The sequence below is a fragment of the Pongo pygmaeus genome, chromosome 7 (genome assembly GCF_028885625.2).
Source record: "Pongo pygmaeus isolate AG05252 chromosome 7, NHGRI_mPonPyg2-v2.0_pri, whole genome shotgun sequence".
Taxonomy (NCBI): Eukaryota; Metazoa; Chordata; class Mammalia; order Primates; family Hominidae; genus Pongo; species Pongo pygmaeus.
Genome location: NC_072380.2, coordinates 29,894,902 through 29,914,792, shown reverse-complemented (window position 1 = coordinate 29,914,792; position 19,891 = coordinate 29,894,902). Strand labels below are relative to the sequence as shown.

At 43.0% G+C, this 19,891-nt stretch overlaps 1 long non-coding RNA gene across 2 annotated transcripts in view; it reads right to left on the bottom strand.

The window, feature by feature from the left end:
• Nucleotides 1–13,267: 13,267 nt before the first annotated feature.
• The window catches only part of LOC129043034 (uncharacterized), a 48,202-nt gene continuing 41,578 nt past the window's right edge, over nt 13,268–19,891 (bottom strand). For both annotated transcript variants that reach the window (XR_008504275.2, XR_008504274.2), the window contains exon 4: nt 13,268–14,923. This is a non-coding gene — a long non-coding RNA (uncharacterized LOC129043034). The remainder of the gene's footprint in view (nt 14,924–19,891) is intronic.

Genomic DNA, 19,891 nt, shown 5'->3' with positions numbered 1-19,891 from the left:
AATGCATGTGAATGGGAAATGGACCCAGTGACTCAGAGCTCGCCAAAGACCCCAGCCCATGAGCAGTCTTCTGACGAGACTGGCATTGCTATTCTTGCCCCTTCAGGCAAGGGTGTTCTGCAGCTCATTGCTGAGTTCATTACTGGAACAATACAAAGAAGCCAGCAGTTAATTATACACTGAAGAAGCTCCTTCACATCAGCCTCTACTCAGCTCTCTTTTTCATGCCCTCTGAAAAGATGTAATCATCCATTATAGTCATCACCAGCTTTGTTACATTGTGTGCCTCTAATTGGCACTTTTCTTTTAGACAGTGAGGTACAGTGGAAAATATGCTCATCGAAGAGACAGCAGCCTGGTGTTGTGATTCTGGGCCTATTAATACTCCATTGTATAACCCTGAGTGAGTTCCCTTCACCTTTTTGGGTCTTGGCTGTCCAATCAAAAGGAGGGGGTTGGAGCAGATCTAGCTAAGCTTTGCTTCTGCCAGACATTCTGTTACTGCCTCCCCAGATGTGCCTAGTAGCATGCCAGTTATCATGGGAGACATGGAAAAGTAAACATGTGCTCTAGTCCTGGCCCTCAGAAAGTGCTCAGCACTAGGGACCAGGTGGAAACAGAGAAGTGTATCATTGTGCAACTCTTCAAGGGCTACAGGAGTTTCCAGCAGGAAAATTTAATTTGCTAGCTGGAACAAGAGGGAAGAGGCCATCCTGGCTCCACTGGAGAGTCTCATGTTGGGAACAAGGGTGGTAATGCTGAAAGGAAGGGAGAAGTCAGACTAACAATAAAGGCAAACAAGTTTGGACTTCATCAGCAATAAGGCACCAGTGTCAACATTTGACTAGTGGAGTTACAGCATGAGATAGACTCCTTAGAAAATGTGTCAGTTAGGAATGCATTTGGCTGCACCAACCACTGTGGTCTAAACACACCTGGGTAGATTTTTTTCTTGTCTATAACATCAGGAGGTGGCAGGTACTGGTGTTGGCTTAGCAGTCAGGGTTACTGTGACATTAGAATGCAGACATACTGATGCCAGGGTTATTTCTGCAATTTCCTTAGCCTTTTACTCATGGTTGCAAGACAGCTGCTATGGTGCCTGCTCACATCTCTATGTAAGCCAAAAAAAGAAAAGACAGAAAAAAAAAAAGAGTGACTGCAGGGAGGGTTTGCAGCAGTTAAGTCATTCCTTTTAAATCACAAAAAACTTTCAAAGAAGCCCCCAATCCCAGACTCCCTAAAACAAAACTAAATTTCTGATTTTGTCGTAAGGGCCATAGCTTGGCTACACGGCTATCTTTGATGCAAAGAGGCTTTCCAGCCTCTTACAGAAGTCATTCCCAAGCCTGCTTTCCCTCACAGCCTCCTATTACACATCGTGCATTGATTAAAAAAAAAAATTTTTTTTGTGCTAATTAACTGTGAGCATCTTAAGAAACTTCCCATCTTTGTGTCTGGAGTATTAGACGCCGTGCTGGGTTCACAGTGATCCTTCATTCACGACTGTGGGTGTAAATGCAGTGAAGACAGCTCGGATGGGGAACTCCCTGCCTCTGTTACTTCTCTTAAATAACCAAACGCCTGATGTGTTGGCCAGAATGTGTGTTAATATTCTGGCCCTATTCCAGTATATTTCATAGCAGCCATTAAAGAATATATTCTTAGGTTTGCACTTATAAAACTTTATTGGCTTAATCCATTTATTATCATACATTTGAAGTTGAAGTCTTGATGTGTAGCTTAGCTACATAGCTGCACCTACCCATTGGTACAAACCACAGCATGCAAATTGGTGAGCTTCTGGCAACAGTTTTTGTTTGTTTGTTTGGTTGGTTGGTTGGTTTTTGAGATGGAGTCTCGCTCTATTGTCCAGGCTGATACAATCAAGGCAAAACTGTAACTTTCACCTCCTGGGTTCAAATGATTCTTATGCCTCAGCCTCCAGAGTAGCTGGGACTATAGGCATGCACCAACAAGCTCAGCTAATTTTTGTATTTTCATAGAGATGGAGTTTCACCATGCTGGCGAGGCTGGTCTCAAACTCCTGACCTCAGGTGATCTGCCCACCTCAGCCTCCTAAAATGCTGGCATTACAGACATGAGCCACCGTGCCTGGTGACTGGTGACAGATTTAATTACTTTACCAGCTCTGAACAACCTCTATCCATGGTAGATAACTGTAGTGGTTTTTGCTCTTTCCTGAATGACTATTAAAAAAAATTTCTTAGTTTGATCAAATAATTTGCCTTGCTTCATCCATAATTCTACTTCATCTCAATTGAGCTTATTTTATTAAAGGGCAGGAAGTCCTCTGAATTTTTATTTCTGGACAGGTTTCTCTGGGAGTCTTTTTAATGTTTTTCCTGCTGCCTTTTCTCCTTTATCTTTACAAGTTTCTGTTCTATAAAACCGGTCATTTTTACTGACCATTACTGCAGGCTGAATTTTTCCCTATAAACCCTAATTTTGTAATCTGGGAGCAATATACATTGCTAATGTGATTTTTATTCCCTTCTCTCCTTCTGAGTCTGGAAAAGTAGCCTTTCTTTTGTAGATTTATGGTGAGGTCTTGTACTCAGCACTCTCACATGGCAGATGAGTTTTCTGACTATAATGAACCATTTTACAGCCTTATGGTTTGCCTATTGCTCAATGAATTTAATATTTGCTCAAATTTGTGAGCTAAATGTTAACTCCTGGGTTTTTTTTATTGATCCAGTGCTATTATAAAATGCATGTTTCTTTATGTCTAGAGCTTATGACTGCAATTACTGTGTGTGAAGATTATGTACAGATTCTAATATGCATATTAATCTCACTATGCTATGGAACTGGTCCTTGCAGAGTTGTGCCTCATGAAGGGACACTGTAACCTCCTATGCTTTCTAAATGGATGGCCCCAAAACAGCAATGCCTCCCCTACACATACCCTCCCCTACTGGTGGCTGTCTTCATGGTAGAAGGGGAAGACAGCAAACATCCTACAGTTGTAGATTTTGGAAGTGGAGCATGAAAAAAATAAAACTGACCCTTGTCAGATTCAGTTGTTTACAGAACAGATTTTTGTGGTCCAAACCATGCCTCTGGATGTCCTGGAGGCGGCAGTAAATGGAAGCCTCGGCTGGAGGGAGAAGCCTAGCTTCCCAGCTACTCACATATTCATATATTCTCTCTCGCTTGAGGCTGAATATATTTCTACCTAGCAAGGAAGCCGTGCTGACACACAGCCCCAGTACAGAATTCCACATTCCTTTGTGTTCAGGGAACAATGATTTAGGTTAGCTGGGATTAACCCACAGTTGAACCTCGGCGAGATGGGTTCCGAGTCTCTCAATGAATTCAGGAGTCACTGACAGCTTCGTGAATGGGATTCGTTGTCTGATGCATGAGCTGAGTTGTCACAGGCAGGGCGGGGAAGGGCAGACTGGAAAATCCCCACGCCTGGCTGCCTCCCGATGTGTTCCCCAAGATTGCGCTCTGGGGGTTTCTGTGAAGGGGAGCCCTCCCATTGCCAGCCTGCTCAGACCACGCAGGCACGCACAGCCCTGCCTCACAGAAGCATCTGACAATTTTTAAAAAGTCCTTTCTGCAGAGAGCCCAGAGCCTGCATGTTTTAACCCCCAAGTGGTAGCAGGCTTGTTTTGATAGTTGGAGCCAGACATTCATATTTGTATAAAATAATATTCACTGGACGATGAGGAATATGCATGAAATCATGAAAATAAGCAGTAAAGGCAGATTTTGATAGCCTCCATCTAGAATTGTTAAGCCTTTCTTTTTTTTTCTTTTGAAAAGGGGATAGAAGGAAGAGCTGTGCATCCAATATAATCAGTCTTTTTTGGAGAAATGTGTGAATGGGCTACTGTCAGTCCAAACAGGTGTCATTTAGTGTCCATCCATCTTATTTCTCTCACTAACATGTCAGTTTCCCTTGTCTTCCACTCACATCATTCAAGGTGAAAAACACTGAATAGGTTCTTGTTGTTCTTTGTATTTTTTTCATTGTTCTAGGGCTGTGCTGATGCCAACACATCAAGTCTATGATTTGGAGGAGAAAGGAGGTAAGGAGGAGAGAATCAACATGCATTGAGCACCTATGATGTGCTAGGCTTCATACCCATCATCTTATTTAATCTGCCCACATTTAAGATGTGGTGATGTCATCCCCACTTCCTGACTGAAGACACCATAGTTGAGACAGCTCCAGAAAGGTTCCCCACCTCTTGCAGAGGTTAGAGACAGAGGTTAGAGTCTGCCTCAACACACCCCTGAAAACCCCATGTGGCCTGAAAAGCAAAGCATTTAATGTAATATTCATAGCGATCTATTTCATTTGTATATGCTGACTTACATATGTCAATTGCTATATCTTAGACAATGACATTTTATTTTGGTAGTTTATAAGCCTCATCCTTCAAATACTGAAAAAGAAAAAAAGAAATGCTCAAACAAGCTTTGAAAGTGTATTCATGGTCTTTAGCTTCCTAGATCTTTCTGTGACTTCTAGCTCACTCCATTTCTTAATGTGGCAGGGAGCTTCCACAGTTGGGTGGAAACAGGATCACCATGGGCCCTATTGATTTCAGGCCACACAAACCTGTCCCTACTTCCTCAGAGGATAGGCTTAAGAACAAAACACTTCCCTGGGTTTACCTAGATGGTGGCATTCAGGGAAGGGGAAAGGGGATGGCAGTAGAATTCCCAGGCTCTTTTGGGACAAAACTACCGTGCTAGAGAGGATGGATAAGGTGGCACATGTGCTCGTCTTCAGGTTCCCTCCCCAAACTTATGACTGTCTCAGATGCTTGGGCTCCATCTGCCTCTCTATCTGGTGCATGTGCCCATTCACTTGGGCTTACCCCTACCCACTCTCCAGCGCATAAGTAGATTATCTCTAGATCAAATGACATCCTTGACTCTCAGCTGCCATCAGTTGATGCAATCAGCGATTAATTAGGCATCAACAGTCTGGTGAATGACAACAGTGGGTTAACATTTAGAACGGACCTTTCTTCTGTCCTGTTTTGGTCCTTAATTGCCTGTTTTGGTTCATCTTAGCAAGCACCCAGCCGAGGCTGGGCATGGTGGCTCAGGCCTGTAATCTCAGCACTTTGGGAGGCTGAGGCAGGTAGATCACCTGAGGTCAGGGGTTCAAGACCAGCCTGGCCAACATGGTGAAACCCCGTCTCTACTAAAATCCAAAAATTAGCCGGGCATGGTGGCACATGCCTGTAATCCCAGCTACTCGGGAGGCTGAGGCAGGAGAATCGCTTGAACCTGGGAAGCAGAGGCTGCAGCGAGCTGATATCATGCCACTGCACTCCAGCCTGGGCAACAGAGCGAGACTGTCTCAAAAAAAAAACAAACACCAATTTTAAAAAAAAGCACCAAGCCCAGACAAAGCTGTAACACATCCAGCTTCATCCATACACACTTGTAAGTATTCTCAATGGAGTACAGTGGATGGGCACACCCATAGGACAGCTCTGGGTGCGGCTGAGTTTGACTGCCAGAGAAGTGTGGGGTAAATACTATTAAGATGAGCTTGATGCTGCTTGATGGAGCTGAGTGAGTGGTGCCATATGGCAAGGCTGTCATTACGAATAGCAGCAGCTGGGCTAGGAATAAAAAGGTGTCTCTGTGTGCAGCAGTACAGGGGAGGGGAATTCGAAAGACATCACAAAATCCTCTGGGGAAAAGAAACAGAAATGGGGTCAAAATGTGGCTGACCCTTTTCTTTCTCACCCTTGGCCCTGCTGGGAGCAGAAACAGAGTCCTTGAGGTCAAAATACAGCTGGCTTTGTCTTTCCCTTACGATTGTGGCCGCACTGCTCTTCCAAAAACAGGTGTAGACTCCAACACCTGTGGTTTGCACGTCAGCTTTGGTGGGTGACATAGATTGGAGGGCAGGTTGCCATGAAGAGGTCCTCAGGCTGTAATATGGTTGATGAATTGGGAAGGTCTGAACACGTGGCTATGAAGGAAGGCAGGGGAGCAGAGGGGAGGCTGCAATGCCTCTGAGTTTTGGAGAACAGAGGCTTGAGGTGGGCTTATCTCTAAGGGAGAGGTCAAAGCTCAGAGAAAATCATACTGTGGGCTCTTCCATGCTCCTCGGAATATTGCAACCTAGCTGGCATCTGGATAAAATAAGCCGACTTCTGCAGGAGGAGTAGCTGAAGCAAAGCTGTCATAAAAAGCCACATGTAGCCAGGGCAAATGTGTGTAGAGGGAGGAGGTGGGGATTTTCCTGCCTGAGAGCCGGCTCCTCCAGGCCCACCTGCATTGCCTTGGCAACGGTGATGGGGGAGGAATTTATAGGCTCATTCCTACGTGAGTACCTTAGGTCTTTTTAAATTCCTGCTGGCTTCTCTAGCCACCCACCGCTTCTGTGAATCACTGCATGGGGCTCTGGGAGATGCTCTGTCACAGTCTGAGGCTTGACACAGCTCAGGGGATGCGGAGAGGTTCCGAGGGACTTGGGGAGCAGCTTTTCAACATTTTGCTTTGGTCTCTGGAGTGTCAGTTCAAGGGCCTGATGGAAAAAGCAACTTTGAAGTTGTGATTGCTCAAATCCGCTTCATTCACCCAAAATGTGAAGGGCCTTCTAAACAGCTCAGTGAAGTGTAAAGCAATCAGAAGGTTGGAGTTTCCGCTCTGAACTGTTTATCGACGCCACCTTGAGTGAGCTGCAGGTCAGATTCCTATCCCTAGTCTGGTCTCCTCTTTAAACATGAGCACTGGACGACCTGGCCACAGTGGGCCTATATACTCCAGCATTTTGTGCACCCTGATTGGACTTCTCTCTGATTAACCACAGCTGGTTTAAGAGCACAGCACCTGTCCCGATTACCGTCGCCAAGAACTTACGAAACCAAGCCAAGCTAGTTGCCTTGTCAGCACCAGCCAACAGGAGTCGAGAGTCAGGGCTCAAAAACCGAATTTGGTGCCAAAAATCCGAATACACTGAACCAAGTGCTCACCTCCCAAATTGCATTAAAAAAAAACCAACACCGCCAGCGCTTGTCCTAAATGCAGGTGACGCTTGTGTCGTCCCCACTAGAGTGAACCCGGGGACAGGCAAAGCTGGGTCTGAATGTTCACTGCTGCATCTCAGGGCCTAGCATGGAGTGTGGCAGAGAGGAGGTGGTCTCTGAGGATCTGGGCTCTAGAAAGCTCCATCATGAGGTTGTCACATGGAGAGGCATGGAGTCTGTTGTCACTGGCCCTTTTTAAAGATGGTAACATTCCACAGTTAGTAAGAATAGCTCATGTTTATTGACCTCTAAATTGTGTATAGCATCATCATAGGTGCATAATTTTGTAAAAGATTTTTCTTCTATCAGTTACACATGCACATAATTTAAAAAATCAGATTGTAAAAACACCAGTCCCCACTGTCCTCAAATTTTCTGTTCCCCAGAGGCAGCCATTTTTAACTCTTTTAGTGCATTTTTTTGGCATTAACCTTCATTTCTTTATATAATGTGCTTGTCTTGCTGTTAGGATTTCTTGCTCTGTAAAGTGAGGATCTAGTTTCCTTTTACTTCTTTGCCACCAAGACACAGACATACACACACACAACACACTCCTCACAAACTCCACAAACATACCCCATGAACACACCCCCCAGCACACACCATGAAAACACACACAGACCCCACACACACCCCAAACACACTACACACACACCAAACATACATACACACCCACACACTTTCTGGACCTCCCATTATTGCAATATGGTTATATTGTAATTTTGGATACAATAGTCATTGTTTGCATTTTACGGATATGTAGATGTTCTATACAACTGACTTATGTAGTAAACTATGATTACTTTCCTTTGCTGCATAATTTTTCTATTTCTCTTGGGTTAATTATTACCTTGGGTTTTTCATCTGTGCTTGTGTGTTTGCGCTTCCTACTCTGATTTATCACTAAGTTCACTTCAGACTCTCCTCCAGTTGCAAATCTCTCAATATTTTTCAAGCAATTAGGTATTCCAGTAAATTTCACCATGAAAAAGTATTCAATCTCCTTTCTTGGTTTCATTTTGTAAGGTGGGGAATAAGAACAATTTTAGCTTTTATCTAAGCGTCCCACGAGGACAAATCAATTTGTAAGTTCCCCAGACCTGTAATTCTGAATGAGAGTTGGTCTACTTTCACATATTATTCTGTTTAATGTTGAAATTTTTTTTGTCCACATGCCTCTAACACCTCCTAGAACTTTCTACTGTAAGACCTAGCTGCAAAAATACTTGTCTTACAAGCTATAAGTATAAAAGCATATGTATCCTGCCCACTTCATCCTCCTATCAGCCCACATATACTGTGTCTTTTCAGTCTAAATAAGTCAGAGCTAAATTGAAAATTCAAATCTGGCTGGGCATAGTGGCTCACGCCTGTAATCCTAGCATTTTGGGAGGCCAAGGTGGGAAGATCACTTGAACTCAGGAGGTTGAGACCAGACTGGGGAACATAGTAAGGTCCCTGTCTCAATAAAAATAAAATAATTTTTTAAAAGAAAATAAAATATTTAATATACATACCACATTTGAGGTACTTGCTACCACCGTCAAGGACTGACATTCTGGCATGGGGTTTGATTCTAGAATGTAAAATGGCTTGTGCTCTACCTTAAATGCTATTTGCTATCTAAAATGTATAAGATCACCCTTGGAACCATAGGATTTAGTACCTTTCCCACAATCCTCTCAAAGGTAAGGATTAAATACACTTCGGATTAGGATATCAGGAGGCAGAGCAGCATTCTGGGTGAGACTTAACCCAGTGGCATCCTAAAGGCTAGAACCCCGGCCAGAGAGAATACAAGAAGGAATACAAGAAAACTGTATCCCTTCAAATACAGGTTTTGACAGCCTCCAGTCAAAGGCTGTCTGTCTTTGACATTCAGATCCTTCTCTTTATTCTCAAACCACCCATGCTGATAGGGGGCCAGATACGTACTTCTTACTTTCAAATTAGCCAGATCATTGTCTCACTAAGACAAGCAATTTAGATTTCAAACTGGATTCTGGCTTTACTTTCACCCTACCCCAATTTTTTCCCTCCCTCTTTCCTTTCATTCTTCCTTTCTCTTTCCCCATTTCTGCCTCCTCTGCCTCCCCTGCTTCCTCTGCCTCCCCTCCCTCCCTCCTTTTTTCTTTTCTTCTTCTTCCTCTCCTCCACCTCCCCCTCCTCCTCCTCCTCCTTCTTTGTCTCTTTCACCTACGAGGGCATGGATGTGAGAGTAAAATCATACTCTTGGGCTAAAATCTGTGGTTGGTTGGCTGTATGACCTTGAGAAGTCTACATGGGCTTGCTAAGCATTTCTTCATCTATAATATAGGGCTAATAAGACAAACTGTCAACTATGAGAATTCAACAAAGTTATGCATGATAAGTACCTGGTACAGGGCTTGCTATATACTAATTGCAGATGGCTTCATAATAATAGCTTAAAACATTCACCTCCAAATTCAATGCTGCTTAAAGCAATATCCCCATTCTAGGAAATTTTGGCAGTGTTTACCATATGACTCCATCTTTCAGCTCTTTGGAATATTTGAACAGAACAAAATGTTGGTTTGGTTCAGAGAATATATTTTGGTCCAGTTTTATTCTGGCTTAATTATTTTAATAAATCTATAGATTTTGCTTGGGTTCATATTATGAAAATGTAAAATTGGGGCTGGATTTGAAACTTTTTATTCTGGTATTTTAGATATTAAAATCTTGGATTCAAAGGCTGTCATGGAACTCCTACCCTTCTACTGAAGCCCAGAAAAGAACATCCAGGGACTTGTGAAATAACAGACCTCTCGCTGCTGGAACAAGATACTGCCCAGGTTAAGTGGCATAGAAAGGATTTGATGAGTCTGTTACCTAATCGCACAATGTCATAGTTATCTGGAACAAACAGTTCACGGGCCCATTGGCAAAGAGCCTCTTAATGTGGCTTCTCTTTGGCAGAATTGCATCTAGTGCTCACCTGTCAGTGGGAATGGCTGCGGTAGCTGACAGGAAAGGTGGTGGAAAGGAAGCATTTCAGGACTTTTATCTACAGCAGCACATCCCAGGTTAGCCTTTCAGCTGCTGTGCGTCATCAGAGGTCCTGAGTCTGGGTGCTCTGCAGGCTTTTATCTCAATGAAGCACTTGAGGCTGTTCAGTGTGCTTGATGAGAGAGAGGTGAATGGTTGTCAAGGCAACCTTCTTTGGATTCATTCACAGAATGGAAGTTGGAGTATGTAAGAAAGCCCCAGGAATAACGGTTGCAGTGGAACTACCCACATCTAGCCAGTTCAGGAAATCTGGGCACTTAAAAGGAGAAAATAAGATGAGAATATACACAACCAGGCTTACCTGGTATCTGCATTTTTCTTCTGTGGGTTTGATTTGAAGAAACTGTTTGGCTCAGAGAATAATGTCCCACTTCACTCCATGATGTCACAAATGTCTGCTGTTGTTATGACAGTTTGCAGAAAACACTTTGTGTAAGTCTCTTTTCTGAGTAAAATCCTAAAGATGTGATAGCTGACTTTCCCCAGAATATTTTAATGGCCTCTGCCGGGTGCAGTACCCAGTGTGTTCTGTGCCTGCATTTTAGTTACTTACTCATTCAGCCATTTATTCAACAAATACTGGCTGAGTATCTACTATGTGCCAAACTTTGTGCCCACATGAAGCTTATGTTGAACAAATATTTGTTGTTGAATATGGTGCTGGTATCATGTGCTGTGAACACAGGCAAGAAGGATGCCTGGGTACTTGGGGAGCCCTAGAGAATGCATGTCAGGGAGGCAGCTTCCCAGGCACCTTCATTCCCATAGCCCAACAGAAATGAAGCCCTGTTATTCTTCCATGAAACACTCTCACGCCACCCATTCTCTCAATCCAGGGCTTCTGTCCTGGGCAGAGTTGTTATCAATTTATGGGCAGATTGTTGAAAGAGGTTCCGAACGGTTCTTCCTGACTCCCATCACTAACCCGTATAATTCATCCTCTGCTGTCCTGACCAACACATTTTCCTTAGACACAATTTCCCTGAGAACCATCTTGATGGACCATCAAGGCTCATTATCTGTCTGACTCCAGTGAACACCTCTGGTTTTATTCCTTACTTCAGCTTCCATTTCTGATATGTTCATTTCTTCACTGTGCCTAGGATGGACCTCCCAGTTCTTTATCATGTAATCCAGCCTGCTTGGGATGCCCTCTGTTCCCCTCCTGACCCCCAAATCACTGGCCCTGTGCCACTACCCCCACTCCCACCCATTACTCAAGGCTCAGCTGAGCCTCATGTATATGGCCAAGATTGCTGGTTATTCTCCAATATTCATTCTGTCTTCTTCCACGGTGATAGAATTTTAGCTGGGAATATGATTGGCCAGAACAAAGACCACAAGTCCCAGTTTCTCTAGTAATAAAACAAGATCATTCATGAGCAAGTTTGTGTAACTTCTGGATCGTATTCTTTTTTTTTTTTTTTTTATACTTTAAGTTTTAGGGTACATGTGCGCAATGTGCAGCTTAGTTACGTATGTATATATGTGCCATGCTGGTGCGCTGCATCCACTAACTCGTCATCTAGCATTAGGTATATCTCCCAATGCTATCCCTCCCCCCTCCCCCCACCCCACAACAGTCCCCAGAGTGTGATGTTCCCCTTCCTGTGTCCATGTGTTCTCATTGTTCAATTCCCATCTGTGAGTGAGAACATGCGGTGTTTGGTTTTTTGTCCTTGCGATAGTTTACTGAGAATGATGATTTCCAATTTCATCCATGTCCCTACAAACGACGTGAACTCATCATTTTTTATGGCTGCATAGTATTCCATGGTGTATATGTGCCACATTTTCTTAATCCAGTCTATCATTGTTGGACATTTGGGTTGGTTCCAAGTCTTTGCTATTGTGAATAGTGCCACAATAAACATACATGTGCATGTGTCTTTATAGCAGCATGATTTATAGTCCTTTGGGTATATACCCAGTAATGGGATGGCTGGGTCAAATGGTATTTCTAGTTCTAAATCCCTGAGGAATCACCACGCTGACTTCCACAATGGTTGAACTAGTTTACAGTCCCACCAACAGTGTAAAAGTGTTCTTATTTCTCCACATCCTCTCCAGTTGTTTCCTGACTTTTTAATGATTGCCATTCTAACTGGTGTGAGATGGTATCTCACTGTGGTTTTGATTTGCATTTCTCTGATGGCCAGTGATGATGAGCATTTTTTCATGTGTCTTTTGGCTGCATAAATGTCTTCTTTTGAGAAGCGTCTGTTCATATCCTTTGACCACTTTTTGATGGGGTTGTTTTTTTGTTGTAAATTTGTTGGAGTTCATTGTAGATTCTGGATATTAGCCCTTTGTCAGATGAGTAGGTTGCGAAAATTTTCTCCCACTTTGTAGGTTGCCTGTTCACTCTGATGGTAGTTTCTTTTGCTGTGCAGAAGCTCTTTAGTTTAATTAGATCCCATTTGTCAATTTTGGCTTTTGTTGCCATTGCTTTTGGTGTTTTAGACATGAGGGAGGGGCATCCTCTTTCCTTGCCCCTTTCTGGGATGGGAATGTGGACAGCGTGTGGACTCACTGAACTATGTGGATGCATATCTGTACACTAGGAAGGCAGAGAACCACAGGAAGGGATGGAGTCTCCAACAGCATGGAGCTGCCCTAGAAAGTCCACACTGTATCATCCCTAGGTGCTTACACTTAGACACATGGGACTAATCACTTCTGATGTGTTTAAGCTTTTTAGAATTTGGGTTTCTGCTACAGCAGCAGAATTTCACATCTCCTCCAGGAAGCCTTCCTGGCTCTTCCCTTCTTGAAACTCTCTACCATGACCATAAAGTCTGGTGTGTATTCATTTTCACTTTATTGCTTCCTTATTCATCTTAAAATCTTTTCACTTTATTGCTTCCTAATTCATCTTCTCTTACCAGCTAGGCTTTAGAAGATGGACCAAAAATTATACCATGTAATTTATAAGTGCCAATAAATACACTTTGGTGATGATCTGACAGGATGGGTAGCTCAGTCTGTAATGTGAGCAATGGGAAGCGACTGTAAATACAGATGAAGCTTTGCTTGCTTGCCCTCTGCTCAACTCCTGCTGTGCGGCCTGGTTTCTAATAGGTCATAGACCCATAACGGTCTATGGCCTGGGGGTTGGGGATCCCTCTTGTGGAGCACCCTACATAGCTACACAGATATATGCAGGGACGGAGAGTGGGTTTACAGAGAACACACACGTGTGCATGTTTATCTACCATTTATTAAGTATCTTAATCATATCTCCTCCACAGAGAAGCTAACATCCCCGTATTCAAGGTTAAAAAAAGTGTTCGTCTTTGAAGCCCCACTAGAGCAGTTATCTCTAGTGAACTAGGGTTTTTAATGGCCTTTCACAATAATTACAAATTTAATTAACCTCTCTGCTTTGATCAGCCAGGACTGTTTCTCATTACCTTCCCCAATGCCTGTTTCTGAGTCAAGAGCTATTCCTGGGCCTTCCCTTTCCAGCTATAAAGTACTGTTTAGGTTTAATTTAGTCTGGCACAGCTGTAAAGAAAGCAACTCTCCTGCTCAACAGCCTCCAATGACTCCCCGTTGACCACTGACTTAAGTACAAACTCCTTAGCCCGGCATTTGGGCCTTCCACAGTCTGGCCCCAGACCCCCTTCTAATCTCATCCCAATTCTTCCTGCACTTGCACTTTATAGCTCATGTTTCTCAGCAGGCCCTTGTCTTCCTGACTTGGGGTCTTACTTCTGCAGCTCCTTCTGCCCAGTCACTTGGCCACCCACATCCTACACCTGCCCCTTGTTGAACTCTTATCCTCCAGGAAGCCTTCCCTGCTAGCTCCCTCTCCAGTTGAATCCAGACCCCTACGCCCTGCCAATCACCTGGGATCATATTCCTCCCTGTTCTGATTTTTCACAGAAATTCACACCTTCCCATTATCCTGTTCTGAATGATAGTTAGTGTGCATTCATCTTGTTCTCTCTCATTAGATTGTAGATTTTAACAGAAGGAAATATCTTACCCATCTTTGTACTCATCAGCACTTAAAACATCACCTTAACAACACAACCATAACAATTTCAGAGGTCCTATTTTGGTCCAAGCACTTTGCTAGACACTTTAAATAAACTGTTCTTCTTATCTTCACCAGGCCAGATTAGGAAGTGGAATCTCAGACAGGTCAAGTGACTTTCCCGAGTTTACAGCCAGGAAGCACCTATTGGGTTGTGTTGGGGGAAGGGCTGGGGACAGTGACATTGTGCTTGGCAAGAACAGATTTCTGTTGCTACTACTGACCACACTTTTCAGAATGTGGGCCAACATCTCCAGAGAGAACGATGATAAATTTGCTTCTGAACCTCTGGCAGGGTGTAAGCACTGATCTTCAGTAATAAACCATGGCCTGTGATGTTTGTATCAGTTCTTCTGCTTTGATGATGGTTTGCCAGGCAGTCCTCTATCACCCTGGAGTTGGAACTTTCTCAGCTACTAGAGTGTCCCAGAGTATTTGAGCTCTGTCCGTATCATTGGTCAGTTCCCAGGTTCTCCAGCAGCTCATGAAGCTTCTTTAGCAGTTAATGCTGGAAGTTTGAGACCTCTCTCTGGAACTCCCTTCAACCTCTGAGATGAGGTCTTCATCCTCTACTCTGGGTAGGAGAGAAGATGCTTACCATCCTGAGTGAGTCACACCTGGAAATGGCCAGGAACCAAAACTACCTGGAGGCAAAGGAGATGTGAAAGGGATCTCAGCAGAACAGAAGGCAGACTTCACACCTCTTCTTCTTCTTCCCTGATGCTTCCTGTGGGAGCAGCTGGGCATTCTCCAGATTCTGTTTCCTGATGCTTACCATCCTGGTCCAGCATCCCATGGTCATGACTGCCTAAAACTTACCGGAAACGGGGAGGAAGAGGGCTGGGCTCAGCTCAGGGCTACTTGCTCAGGGAGTATCTATGTGATAGCTAGTGTGTGGGGGGAGCTAATGAAGGGAACTGTAGCACATACAGTCCAGGTTGGGTGCCCCAGTGGGCAGAGGAAGGTCGGGGATTGTGTGGGGGCATGGAGGTGTGGAAGCAGGGAATGATGCATCAAGCTTGCTTGACTGACAGTCACATTCACTTGCTCCATACCACCTTCCTTTACTAGGTAAAAGTGTGCTTTTTTGGCACGGAGGGAAATAGAAAAAATGAGATGGCTATTTGGGGGTGTCCTATGTTTCCCCACTCTTATGCCCCAGCTTTATCATTTACACTCCCCACCCACCCATTCATCTACTCCCCCCACCTCTGTTAACAGGAGTGGATCACAATGGGCTTTGGTGCTGCAAAGTGACCTCATGTAAGCCTCTGGCATCTCTGCATTTTTGTTCTAGTTTTTGTAAAACTTCTATTTTAAATTCAGGGGTACATGTGCAATGTATTGTATATTTCAAAATAGGAGAGAGCACTTGAAATGTTCCCACATAGAAGTGGTAAATACTGAAGATGATGGACATGCAGATACCCTGACTTGATGATGACACATTCTAGCATAATTGATACATAATACTTTTACATATTGGTGGGGTACATGTGATACTTTGTACCTCATAAATATGTAAAAGTATTATGTATCGATCAAAAAAGTAAAACACAAAAAATTTCTAAAAATACACCATGATTCATGTCATGATCCTTCTATTATTGACTGATGAGATTTTTTTCTAAATTTGTGTTATTATGAATAACATTGTAAAAAACTTTCTGATATGTAATTTCTTGCCTCCAACACTGATTTCTTCTTTGGGAAGGATTTCTAGAAGGGAAATTAGTGGACCAATGATGTAAAGGTATAAAGATGTAAAGGCATTTGATTGCTTTCCCAAGAGGATGAGTCTCTACATATCTCCACCCACAGTCTGTGAGATTACCCGTGCCAGACAAAGAGAATTCCTGCCATCATGAGTATTATAATTCTTTAAAACATTTGCCAATTTGAAAGGAGATGGAATACCTCTCTGTAACATTAATTCCTGATCCTTTGATTACCAGCAAGAGCACCTATATTTCTTTTTCTAACTATTGATTTTTTATGAAATGTCATTTGTATATTGTTTTTATTTATTAAAGAAAAATGTAATATTTTATTAAATAATTTAGGAATTATTTATAAATTTTTATGTTGAGATTTTTAATTTGTTCCTTTATCCCTTTGTTCATTTATGAATAATCAGCAGTTGCCTACCATGTGCCAGACACTGCTCTGACTAGACCCTGGGAATACTGCTGTGAATAAAATAAAGTCCCTGTCCTGTAGTGGGGTGGTGGGAAGAGAATGGATAAATGATGATTGGTGCTAAATAGAAAAGGAAATCAAAGAAGGGGCTACTGAGTACTGGGAAATGCAGTTTACAGTCAGATGGTTAGATAATTTCTCACTGAGATGACTTTCTTAAAGAAAGGGAAATCACAGGGAAATTAACAAATAAGCCATGCAGGAATTTGGAGGAAGTTTTCTATGCAGGAGAAACAGCAAGTGCAAAGTCCCAAGGCAGAAACACATCTGGCATGTTAGAAGAGGAACAAGGAGGATGGTGTATTTGGAGCAGAGTAAGAAGGCAAAAAAGTAGTTGAAGATGAAGTCAGAGAGGTAAATGGAGCCAGAATATAAGGATTCTTTTGAATCACTCTGAAAACTTTGACTTTCTACTCAGAATGAGCTGAAAGACATTGGAAGTGTATTAGTCAACTATTATTGCCTAATGCTGCATAACAAGCAATCCCAATTTTCAATGGTTTACAAGAACCAACCTTATTTTTCACTTGTGGTTCTGTGGGTCAATTGTGGAGGCTCTGCTTCAAGCTGAAGATTGGGTTCCTGATGGCTTCAACTGCCTCTGCATTCTGAGATGGAAGCTGCCAGAGCATGCTCTGCTAATGGCAGATAGCAGAAAGACAAGAGGGAAAGCTGCCAAACCAGCAAGCATGCTGAAAACCTCTGCTCACATCCATTGGTCTAAGCAAGTCATTTGACCAAGTCCAACATCAATGGAGCAAAGATGTAATACAATCTACCACAGAAAGTAGAGGAGTAGAGAAGTGAACTGATTTTTATGTTAAAAAATTACTTCTAGACCCACAGACCATCACTAGTCTAAACCATGTTTAGTCGATAGTCTTTCAGATGCAATATCTCACATTCTTCTTAAATATTTTAAAAATTGTTAATGAGGTAGAAATAGCATAAGTCCTATCACAATTAATATCCTCTCCCACTACTCCCTATCTATAAAAGCAGAACCCTGGAAGCAGGAAGAAAGAATCATTGCAAGCAGAAGTTTTCACCTAGCAGGAAGTGCTGTGCTGTGTAGAGAAATAATGCTTTCCCACTAAAAACCACATTAAAAAATTAGGGATCCCAGCATCCCACTTGGATATTTATGCAGTAGGTTTGCTGATTTGCCCCTTCTGCCCATTTGGAGAGTAGAAAAATATAACAATTGGCATTATGTTTGGCTAAAAGTAACAAAATCTCAACTATAAAGGGCTTAAACAAATAAAGTATCCATTTGTCTCAGGCAAAACGTATCTAAATAGGCAGTCCAGAGTTCACAATGTCATCCATATCCCAGCCTCTTTCTCTCTTTGCACTCTGCTATCCTTGGCTTGTGGCTTTCATCCTCAGAGTCACAAGACGGACATTACATCCACATTCTAGGCAAGATGAATGGAGAAAGGGCAACAGGCTAAAGGGGGTCTACCAGTTCAGTCTGTGGCCTTTAAAAACATTCCCCAAATCCCTTCCTGATAGCCCTTATTAAAGCAAGCGGGAAAGGGTTATGAGTAGCTCTTGGGTAGCCAATCCAAAGTGTTTTCAACAGAACAGAGGATAAGTGGAGAGAAATGATAGAACAGGGGGCCATGCATGAAACAACGAGCACTCCTACTATTGGGCATGGCAAAGATTATCAAATCTCTAGGGATCGATTGGCACCAGAGCTAGTGATCTGGCTTGAAACTTCCTGCCTAGGGAATGGCATAGGGCTGGTCTTGCTACCTGTGCTATAGTCGGGAATGATCCAATTTTATTTCCTTTTTTAAAACCAATTTAATTTGAAAATATTTTAATGGACTTTAATTTTTAGAGAAGTTTTAGATTCATAGCAGAATTGAGCAGAAAGTACAGAGTTCATGGCACATGTATACATATGTAACTAACCTGCACATTGTGCACATGTACTCTAAAACTTAAAGTATAATAATAATAATAATAATAAAAGAAAATAGAGTTCTGTTCTGTTATCCTGACCGCACACATGCAGAGTCTCCTCCACTATTGACTTTCTGCACCAGAGTAGGACATTTGTTACAACTAATGACCCTACATTGACATGTCATTCTCACCCAAAATCCATAGTTTACGTTACAGCTCACTCTGGGTGTTACACTGACAAAGACTCCTGATCCTCGACCAAGCTGTTGTTATGCGCCTCTGAGTCCTCTTCTTGACTCGGCCTTGACCTGGGCCTCCGGCCTGTCCTTGCTGGGCTTGCATCACTCAGTAAGAATCTTGTGGCTGGGCGCGGTGGCTCATGCCTGTAATCCCAGCATTTTGGGAGGCCCAGGCGGGAGGATTGCCTGAGCTCCGGAGTTTGCAACCACCCTGGGCCACATGGTGAAACCCCATCTCTACTAAAATACAAAAAAATTAGCCAGGCGTGGTGATGCATACCTGTAATCCCAGCTATCGGGAGGCTGAGGAAGGACAGTCGCTTGAACCTGGGAGGCAGAGGTTGCAGTGAGCTGAGATCATACCACTGCACTTCCACCTGGCTGACAGAGGGAGACTCTGTCTAAAAAAAAAAAAAAATCTTGCTTGGTCAGTTTAGTAAGAAACCCTGCACCTTTGAAATCTGATCACCCTGGATGTATGATCAAATTCTGCTTACCCTACTCTTGATATCTGGTCACCCTGGCTTGCCTTTAGCAAGAACCCTAAGTTGGTTTAACAAGAATCCCTCTGCTCTTGATTTCTCCTCTTAGGAATTTTCCACCCACTGATTCCCTCATTCTATTCATGGGCTATGAATCCTCAGCTGTCTTTGTTATATTGGAATTAAGCCTGAATTCTCTAGCCTGTTGTAGTAAGTCTCGACACCTATCATAATAGTCCTGAATAAAATCTTCATTATTGTTTTAACAAGTGTCAGAATAATTTCTTCTTTAACAATATACTCTATGGGTTTGGACTATATAAAATGTCATATAGCCACCATTATAGTATCATACAGGGTAGTTTCACTGCCCTAAAATTCCTCTATGCTCTGCTTATTCATGCCTCCCTCCCCACTAACCTCTGGTGACCACTGACTATAATAAAGACATCCCAGATACTCGCACATTTCCTGATCTCGGGCGTTCTATTGGAGTTATGGAGACCTGTGACCACACTTTGACCTAAGAAGCTCATGGGAGGGTGGAGTTTTCCTTGCCCAAGAGTGATGCTGGCAGTACAGGGTAATGGTGCCCATGGGAGCTGTGATCTCAGGAAGATTGGGGGCTGCAGAGACAATGGTGGGAGACCAGGCTGGAGAGGACTAGAGCCTCCTGAGCTCTGAGGTCGTATAGCTGGGAAGCTCAGAGAGCTGGGGGACACTTGGGGTGTGTGAGTATCTCACAGCAATATCTAGTAAGAGCTGACCCAGTTTATGAAAAGTTAATCAATTGCACCAAAACCGTTTTTTGAGCAATCCTATCTTTCCTTACCATCTTTCATACATACATCAAGACTTACTTCTAGCTTGTCTATTCTCTTCAATTGAACTGTCAGTTTCAGTGCCAGCTCCATGCTGTTTTACATATTATAGGTTTATAATATA